We start from the raw sequence: 10634 nt of genomic DNA, 5'->3' as shown, positions 1-10634 counted from the left end.
GCCTGAAGCACCAGCATCCCATATGGGCACCGGTTCTAGACCAGGCTGCTCCACTTCTGATCCAGCTCCCTGCTATGGCCTGGGAAAGCAGTAGAAGATGCCCAGGTCCTTGGGCCTCTGCACCCACATGGGAGACCCAGAAGAAGCTCCTGGATCCTGGCTTCAGATTGGCGCAGCTCCAGCCGTTGTGGCCAATTGGGGAGTGAACCAGTGCGTGGAAGACCACTCTCTCTCCTCTCTCTCTCTGCCTCTCCTCTCTCTGTGTAACTCTGACTTTCAAATAAATAAATAAATATTAATTTAAAAAAAGAGATTTGGTTCTAAGTTAAAAAAAAGAATCGTGTATATGCATGGGATGTTTTGATCTGTGTATACATTGTAGAAAGACTCAATCAAGTTATTTAACACATCCCTCATCACGACACATTTTTATCACCTGGGACCCTCTGCCTCACCGAGTCTGTTGTTAAGGCTTTCCACCACATTATTTATTTGATCTAATGAACTCTTCACTTCTGATATTTCATTTTGATTTTTTAAAAAACAAATCTCAATTTCATGGGAAAATTTTCATTCTTGTATGGATTTCTTCAATTCGTGGATTTGCTTCTGATTACTTTTAAGTAATCCTATGATCAATTTTTTGATTTCCATTTCTGGTATGTCTTCAATCTCTTCATTTTCACATTCTAGTACTGAAGTGTTGTTGTGTTCCTTTGGGGGCATCATGTTGTTTTCCTTATTATTGTTTCTTGAATTGCTATGTTTATTTTTGGCGTTTGTAGAGATACTTGTTGGTTTTTATTTTCCCACGTGATGGCTTTTATCTTTGGATTATGTCTCTGTGGCTTAGTGGAATGTCTGCTCTTTCAATGAATACCCTGAGGCATGTTCTGGGTGTGGCCAGGGAGCTCTAAGGTGAGGGGGGAGTCCAAGGTGACACAAGTTGGGCGTGCTAAATCCCTCTCTCTCTCTCTCTCTTTCTCTCTCTCTCTCTCTCAGAGAGGAGGTTTAATCTGCTCTTTTGGCATAGTTTTACACTCACCTCCTCTCCTCCAAGGAGTGCAATGCCTGGGTGTTAGCCCAGAGGGGTTCAACATTCACCCATGCTGTCATAAGAACCACACAAAGGATCCATGCAGTCCTCATTGTGAGCAGAGATCCTGCAGTAATGGCCCTCACCAGGGAATCAGGGAGCCCTGAGTGTGTGGAGCCACCCACAGTGACTGCCCAAAGACCCAGCCACACCCTGCACCCTCCCACACAGCCACAGTGATTTCACAGTCCCAGCACACAAGGCTCCCACAGTCACGAGCACCACAGCTCCCTGTCAATTCTCCCAACCAGACTCAGTCATCTCTTGGCTGTTTGCGAGGCATGGGACACCAACTGGTGCAGCTGTTACATATGTCCAAAATGGTGCCCACCCTCTCTCGGCTGCTTACAGGATATCAGCGCTGGGTAGTCAGGGAGAGAGGAACATGCCTCCCTATTTTTTCCTCTAGGTTGGCAGGTACACTGTACCCCACAAGGCTCCACGCCAGACTCATGCCAGGCTCTTCCTGCAGCTTTATTGCAGTGGCTTGGGCTGCTGCAGTCTGGTCTCACTTCACTCTCCAAAGCTGGTGCTGAGGCTCTTGGCTGCTGGGGTCCTGAGTTATGCATGTCCACACTCTCCACATAGATCCACAATGTCCCTGTAATTTGCATGGAGTTTCCCTAGCTCTTCCCTGAGATTGCACTCTCTCCACTTCTTTTTAACTGTCTTCCTCTAGACTAGGGCAGTAAGCTCCCTTCCTATTTTGCCATCTGAAGTTCCTCTCCAGATTTCCTTTTAATTCCATCCTCCTATAAACCTTTTGATGTATTCTTATAGATAATTTGGGTAAAATAATGTTCCTGAGACAATGAAAGCAGGACAAATACCCTCAAAACAGAGGGCAAACAAGGTTATGTTTTTACTTCAATGGTCTAAATTGGGCTGTGCTGAAGCTAGAAGCTTGGAACTTAATCCAGGACTCCCAGGTGGGTGACAGAGTCCCAACTATTTGAGCCATTGCTTGCTGCCTCCCGGGTCTTCATTGGCATGAATCTGGAATGGGGAGCAGATCCAGGACTTGAACCCAGGTACTCCAATGTGGGACATTTTCCTGTGAGTCTGAATGCCTATTCCTGTCCAAATGCCCTGTCTTCTGGATGCGTGCTCTCGTGTGGAGATGGGATGCACTGATGTCTGAGATTTGTTCCCAAAGAATTAATGGGAGAAGATGTGTTGAGTGACAGCAACAAGGTTGGTCTATTTCTGGATGACTGTTGGAACCTGGTGGAGGGCACATTGTGTTTGCAACGTTAATGCCTTGTAAACTTGACACCCTTATGTCCTGCTCTCCCTCTGGGAGCCCTTGTTCAGTCTCCTTTGTAGGGACCTGTGAATGGTGGACTCCATCTTCAGCCTTCTTTCCTGACCTTGTGTTGTGGAATGGGGTAGACTTCATTCACACGATGACTTCAAACTCTGCTCCCATGGTCATGACTGCCAAATCTTCACCTAGATATTGCATCTCACTTCTTTTTTTTTTTTTTTTTTTTTTTTTTGACAGGCAGAGTGGACAGTGAGAGAGAGAGACAGAGAGAAAGGTCTTCCTTTGCCGTTGGTTCACCCTCCAATGGCCGCCACGGCCAGCGCGCTGCGGCCGGCGCACGGCACTGATCCGATGGCAGGAGCCAGGAGCCAGGTGCTTTTCCTGGTCTCCCATGGGGTGCAGGGCCCAAGCACCTGGGCCATCCTCCACTGCACTCCCGGGCCACAGCAGAGAGCTGGCCTGGAAGAGGGGCAACCAGGACAGAATCCGGTGCCCTGACCGGGACTAGAACCCGGTGTGCCGGCGCCGCTAGGCGGAGGATTAGCCTAGTGAGCCGCGGCGCCGGCGCATCTCACTTCTAACGTGCATGTTTACTTTTAAGCCCCTTGGTCAGTACACACACACACACACACACACACACACGGGTGCCTCTGGCTAAACACCTTGTCAACCCAATCCACTCTGCTTGTCAACCCAACCTGCTCTCCCCTGGCTCCCAGTTCTATGAAATACCCCACCCCCTTCCACCTCTTGCCTGTGTTATCCTGGATTTGGCTTTCTCTTTTCTCTTCTCTTCTCTTCTCTTCTCTTCTCTTCTCTTCTCTTCTCTTCTCTTCTCTTCTCTTCTTTTCTTTTTTTTGACAGGCAGAGTGGACAGTGAGAGAGAGAGACAGAGAGAAAGGTCTTCCTTTTCCGTTGGTTCACCCCTCAATGGCTGCTGCAGTCGGCGCGCTGCAAACCGTGCACTGCGCTGATCAGAATCCAGGAGCCAGGTGCTTCACGTGGTCTCCCATCTGGGTGCAGGGCCCAAGCACTTGGGCCATCCTCCACTGCACTCCTGGGCCACAGCAGAGAGCTGGCCTGGAAGAGGGGCAACCGGTACAGAATCCGGCACCCCGACCGGGACTAGAACCCAGTATGCCAGTGCCGCAGGCGGAGGATTAGCCTAGTGAGCCATGGTGCCGGCCCCCCCTTTTTTTTTTCCTTTCTGGATTTGGCTTTTTCTGTAACAAGCCTCATCATTCTTCCCATCCTCATTCTGTCCCATAAGTGGTCCCCATGTCTGCTTCCTTCTGTCCATCTCTCCTTTGGATCGTGGCAGTGCTCTTGAGCATCTTGTGTCTAGCTCCACCCCCCACACTGCAGCCAGAGGGATCCTTCTCACTTCCCTTGCTGGTCATATACACGCACATCCTCTGGTCCTCTTGACTGAGAGCAGATCAGCGGGAATATGAAGTCTCATGGTGCACAGGATTGATACTTGCTATCGCTTGCCCACCTGCTTTGCCTCTTCTCCATCATTCCTGTCCTCTTTGTCATGCCACAGCAGAGGGGGAGTGCTTGGGCATCTCCGGTTCACTGATTTCATGCACATGGGCCTTTGCCTCTGCCGTCCCCTTTCTGGAACATTCTTCCTCCTTAAAGGCAAACTCTATTACATTTTGTCTTTGTTTTCTCAACATCCAGCAAGTGCCTAATACATATCTGAGACTTCATAAATATTTGAAAATATTTTCAAAAACATGACTGTAGACACTGCATAAAACCTCACTTTTATTTTGATGCATGTCTCTGTCATCCTGTCTCATGAATTAGTTAGTTCCTACTTTGAAAGTAAGATTCTTGGATTTCAGACCCAAATCAAGAAACAGCATTCACATAAAAACTCACTCCATACCCAGCTCTGAAACTTTCTTAGACTTCTGTGTCAGTTTGAAACCAGGAGGAGTCAGCGGTCATCAATCAGACACATGATTGGAAGCTTTCTAATCTTCTGATGAAAGTATCTATCAGTTGAGAAGCTGAAATAGTATAGCATTTTTTATGGGCAATATATGAAAAGCTGGTGTAATTGGCTCTAGGTTTATGGCAAATGTTTTGAATGATAAGACAATAAATATAGCAAAATCGACGGGTCTTTGGGGCAGCAGCTGTTGTGTAACAAAAAATGAGATTGATATTTTAATCTCAGGCTTATTATGTTATAAAAACCCTGTTTACAAATCATGCATTAGCAGACCCTAGGAAGGCAAACAATCAGAGAAAGATGTCTTGGATTTTCAAAGGCGGTTGAGACGTGGACTCCAATGGGACCAGGTGGCAAGAATTCGTAAGATTACACCTGCTGTTTATAAATGTAGACATTTAACTATTGCTAAGCTTGACTGAGGTACAAGCATATGGGCAGATCTGAATGCAGATTAAGTAAGGGATGTGCAAATATGTGCCTAAGCCACGAATTAGTTATCAATATATTTTGTAAAAGATTCTGCACAAGATTTTCAGCGAGCTCACACAGGCAGTATGAGAAAGAGGAAGGGAACAAGAGAACCCTCTTACTGTCACTGGTTGGCTGCCCTGAGTCACCTCTCACCAACCTCCAGGGTCAAAGCTCATGGGAATGGCTGGCATTTTCCCACTTTTAGTTTTGGTGAGTTGTAAGCTTGGTGACCCAGGGTCCCAACTGTAGCTAACAATCTCGGCTGATGAAAGAGCAGGGTAGGGATTCCCCAAGTGATTCCAACCAGCCTTATAGAAGCAGAGCACCTCTGTTCCACAGAAGAGAGCAGAGGCCAGGTGATTAGCTCTATTTTCTTGGGTTTGGGGCTAGTTCTAAATGCAGCTAAACCAATGCATTTCACCAAGGGGAACGAGCCATTCCAGGGTGACTGTGGTTGCTGGACATCACCTCTTATATTCATAAACCGGGGTGATGAGGGCACTCAATGATGACCAAACGTGCAGCCTGCTTTCTCAAAAAGGCTAGAGTAGATGCTGCTAATGATCAGGTGTCCTGGAGTGGCCATTCCTAACTCTCTGTAGGCGCTGAGCTCTGAGTACCGAGGTCCCTAATGGAGGGCTTTCTCTGTTTGCTCAGAACATTTCAAAATTACACATACTTAGTAAAAATGCCCCTTCAATACTTACCTCTGCTTTTTGTCCAGAGTGTTTGGACACAATGTAACAATCTGTTTGGACACAATGTAACAACCTGTTCTGGATGCCTGCAGTCCGCCAGGGAAGGTGAGCAAGATTCGCCTTGCATGCAGCAGCTTGGATGGTGCATAAGTTCTCTTCCCCCTAAGGGCTCCCCCATCTACTTGAAGGGCTCTTCCAGTTTTGCTTCCATCAGGATTTTTTGCTTATATTTTCACACTACTGGGAGCAGCCATCAATCAAAGCTAGCAAGAGGCAGACATGAAAATGCCTACAGTCCCTGCCCTCGGGAATGGCAGTTTCACACCTCTCCCAGCATGCCCATGCCAGTGCACGGAATCCCAGCTGCCCACAGAGGAGACTGCTCATCAACACCCATTCTCTCAGCTTCCTTCAAATGCCTTCATTGCAAGCCTTGCTTTTAGAGTTTCATATAGAAGTTCACAAATCAGAAAAAAAATTGTTGGAACGTTTATGTCCTTTTTGTTCATTAAAATGAAAAATCTGCAATATTAATCTGAACTACTCTCATAAAGGTGCTATTTAAACTTAAATCCTCACAATCCCAGTGTTCAATTTCTCTCAAATAACTGAAATTTTACTAGAAGTCTTTCCAGCTGGAGCTTCCCTAGCCTGTTTCTCCTTCATTGTTTACACCGAGGATGCTATAGCTACTGAACAATCCTTGTGTAGACTTAAGGATTAAGGAAGAAAACTGAATGCCATTCCCAGCCCTGCTGAGGGCCACATCTCACAGGTGCTGAGGGGGGCAAGAAGGACCACAGGCATTGAATTCAGAGCTCTAACCTGAACCTACCTTCTGTGCCCTGAGTTGGTTGCTAAAGTTACATTTTCTTAATGCATTTAAGCTTCTCTCCAGAGAGGGAATGTCCAGGGATCCATTTCAGTCCCATGATGAGTAGCTTAGAAGTTGCTAGCATTATGAAGGCCCAGCAGATCTGTGCCCTGATTGATGCAGAGAGAAGTATTGGGGTAATTTCTTATCTATTTTGCATTTTTATTGCAGCTTAAACCCAAATCCTTGCGTGTGTTAAACACATCCTTCTCCTTTGTAGATACTTCATTTTCCCAGCCCTCAATAAAAACCTCTAGAAGCATTTCTTTCCATCTGGTGCCTTCTTCCGCGTGTGCCTTTGCTCGGTTCCCGGTCATGTTTCTTCAATCACCCTCTGCAGAGCAGCACCGAGCCAGTCCCCCAGAGCAGCCAGCACAGCCGCGCGCCTTCTGTTCCTTCTCCCCTTTAATAAGATGCAGACTCTCAAGTGGCAGATTGCTGGCGAGAAGGGATGGCAGGGTTTCTTTTTTAGCCACTCCTGTCTGTCAATCAATCTGCCTCTTCCCCTCCAGCATTTGGGCAGTAATTTTATCCAACTCTGTTCTCACACTTTGGAGTGAGTAATGTGTGTGTGTGTAAAGGGTGGGGGAGAGGGATGCATAGAGAGAGTGGGAACAACAAAGAGACAGGGATCTAGAGAGATGGGGATAGTGAGAGAGACAGAGACAGAGATGCAGACAGGGAGAGAGGAAGCGTAAGGGCGTCCACTTTCTTAACCAGTTCCATTTGGGTCCCATGAGTTTTATGCTTATGGGGAAGTTCCTGTTTTCTTCCAGACACCCTGTTTTTTCAAGTCTCTAGTCTAAACTGCTTCTGTGGGGATTATAGATCTCCTTTGTGTCCACCACCTGGATTTTAGTCTTAGACTTTTTTCCTCTTGTCATTGCCTTCTCCTCCATCCAGTACCAAGTGTATTTGCCAAGCAGTGGGTTTGGCTGCACAGGAAGAGGAGTGTGGGCGCAGCACGGCACCTGCTGCCCCCATGTGGAGTGAGAGGCTGCAGAGAAGCCAGGCCTCTGTGCTTTTGTCAGGTGTGTCCAGGTGGCTCTTCCACACAGCCCTTACACAGGTGCAGGGGTTCGAGCTCATGGTGCTTCTGCGTCTCTCTTGGGCCAGGGCAGTGCTTCTGGAAGGCAGCGGTGTGCAGCACTTGGTCAATTTCTGGCATTTTTTTTTCTGGCCCACTTGGCCAGGATGAGCCTCATAGACACACAAACCACAGCTCTGTCCCCCACCTCAAGAATAAAGGCTCTCACCGGCACCGTGGCTCACTAGGCTAATCCTCCGCCTGCGGCGCCAGCACCCGGGTTCTAGTCCTGGTTGGGGCGCCGGATTCTGTCCCAGTTGCTCCTCTTCCAGTCCAGCTCTCTGCTGTGGCCCGGGAGTGCAGTGGAGGATGGTCCAAGTCCTTGGGCCCCTGCACCCGCGTGGGAGACCAGGAGGAAGCACCTGGCTCCTGGCTTCAGATCAGCGCGGTGCGCTGGCCGCAGCGGCCATTGGGGGGTGAACCAACGGAAAGGGAAGACCTCTCTCTCTCTCACTGTCCACTCTGCCTGTCAAAAAAAAAAAAAAATAAATAAATAAATAAAAATAAAGGCTCTCACCCTGGTTTATGCAGATGAAGTAGATAGAGGGACTCTCTGGGAGTTTCTTCAAGTAGAGAAACTTCCCCTCCCCACTCCTGGGACCTCAGTGCACTGAGTCTTCTAGTCGCAAAGCCACTCTGATGGGAGTCGCTCCAGTGGCACGCAGCTCCCCAACCCGGGGAAAGACAGAGATGCTGCCATCTGCAGTCTAGAGAAGGTAAGGAGACCGAACGCAGTGCCCTAGGCTGGTTTCCCATTTCCTTTTTTTTGGTTTTTTTTTTTTTTTTTTTTAAAGATTTATTTTATTTATTTGAAAGTCAGAATTACACACAGAGAGAAGGAGAGACAGAAAGAGAGAGAGGTCTTCCATCCACTGGTTCACTCCCCGGATGGCTGCAATAGCTGGAGCTGCGCCGATCTACAGCTAGGAGCTTCCTCCGGGTCTTCCCACATGGGTGCAGGGACCCAAGCACTTGGGCCATCTTCTACTGCTTTCTCAGGCCACAGCAGAGAGCTGGATCGGAAGTGGAGCAGCCGGGACTCGACCAGCACCCATATGGGATGCCGGCACTGCAGGGGGCGGCTTTACCCACTACGCCACAGCACCAGCCGCATCCTTTCTTGTTTGAGAAGAGCCTGAGCCTCCCTCACCCCTGGTTTATCATCTGTGTCCCACTAAGCTATAACTGGAGGAAAGAATTCCAGGGGGAAGACCTCTGGTGCTAATTATGAGCCCAATGCAGATGGCTTCACCTGAACCAGGTTCCTGACTGTAAGTGTAGAGTCAATAGTCTGGGGTCAAATTAACTATGACCCCAGGAGACTCAACAAATCAATTATTTAAAAGAGATGAGCCTACCTATGAAGCAAATTTTAAGAAGCATAATAGTTACATTCTTGGATACTTGCATTTAAAATGCTTCTGCATATCGATAACTTAAATTCAAAAAATTGTTTTAACCTTTATCAGTCTGACTGCTTAACTTCATTCTGATGAACATCACGTAGAATCCAAGACTTAACAAATTTTTACCTGGAGGCTGGCGCTGTGGTGTAGTGGGTAAAGCCACCGCCTGCAGTGCCGGTATCCCATATGGGCACCGGTTCGAGTCCTGGCTGCTGCACTTCCGATCCAGCTCTCTGCTGTGGCCTGGAAAAACAGTAGAAGATGGCCCATGTCCTTGGGCCCCTGCACCCACGTGGGAGACCCGGAAGAAGCTCCTGGCTCCTGGCTTTGGATCGGCGCAGCTCCGGCCGTCGTGACCCTCTGGGAAGTGAACCAGTGGTTGGAAGACCTCTCTCTCTCTCTCTCTGTCTCTGTCTCTCTATCTCTCTCTGCCTCTCTCTGTTTCTCTGTCTCTTTCTGCCTCTCCTTCTCTGTCTGTGTAATTCTGCCTTTCAAATAAATAAACCTTTAAATATTTTTTTTACCAGGATAGATTCAATGGGTTCATAATAGTTCACTTATCTGAAATTGTGAAGTTGAAATGGCTTTTGATTGAAGAGCAGTTCTGTGGAGTATCTTAGTCAATTGTTTTCTGCAGGTCCTGTGATGGTAGATGTCGCAGGTTGGGGTGCAGAAAGCAGTGCCCTGAAGCAAAGGCCCCAGCACAAAGCCGCTCTCTGGCCTTCCGCCCTGCTGACTCTTGCAGTCGATTCTCCCCACGAGGCCACTATTGAAGCCAAGATTCCTCTTGTCCAGAATCCCTTTCCCCCAAAGGCGCCATAAGATGTAAACACAGCACTCTACACTGTCTCCTACCTTGCTGTGTGAGAGCTGGCCACAAGGAAATTGACCTGCCTCGCCCGACAGCGAACCACAGGACCCGGAGGCTCCCACCCCCTGCCCGAGAGGATGGAAAGCCACAGGGAGAGGCCAGGGAGCATCTGAGCACCCAGGCCTTGGTGGGTCTCCCATCTCCGTCTACTCTATAAGCTCACACCCATTGCCCAACCGCATTTCTACACAGCTGACCTTGCTCCATTGAACGTAAGGATGGACCACCCACTCCGGGTTTGGGTCTTCTATCTGAAGGCTCCCATGTCCTCAAAACTGTGATCCAACTGATTTGTTATGGTTTTCTCTTGGTTACCCACCTTTTAAAGGAGGCTTGACCATCCCCCCACCCCCCGCTTTCCTGCCCCTTTGCCTATTGGGTCCTTTGCTTATGTCCTAGTGGTTTGCTTGTTTTTTGATAACTGCTTTGATCAAGTTTTTAAAAATACAGTGAGGAAATCAGGCTTTCATCTGATTCTTTGCAAATACAGTTTCCCCAGCTCTTACCTGAACTTGTGGAATTGCTTATCTGTTTAAAACTTTTTTGTATGGAAGGCATTTTAAATGATGTGGTCACCTAGATCCGTTCTTTTCCTTTGTGGCTTTGGCCTTGGTAGTCTTATCCATCTAGATAAAGGGGTAAGCAGAATACTTGGCACCTGGTTAATGATAAATAACTTGCTAGTCAATATGCCAATGAATGAAGCTTTTGTGCAGTAGCCCTGATTTATCATCATTCAGGGGACCAGCCAGGCTGGTTCAGCATCCAGTGGTAGGTGCCTCTGTCTAGGCTGGAAGGCATCGGCCATTCCCACGAGGGGCGGGGCCGTGGCTCTCCTGCCCCGAGACTGCATTACCCGAGGCTCCCTCCTTCCTGGTTCCAGGACCTGGGTGGT

The sequence above is a fragment of the Oryctolagus cuniculus genome, chromosome 2 (genome assembly GCF_964237555.1).
Source record: "Oryctolagus cuniculus chromosome 2, mOryCun1.1, whole genome shotgun sequence".
Taxonomy (NCBI): domain Eukaryota; kingdom Metazoa; phylum Chordata; class Mammalia; order Lagomorpha; family Leporidae; genus Oryctolagus; species Oryctolagus cuniculus.
This window is presented reverse-complemented; position numbering follows the sequence as displayed.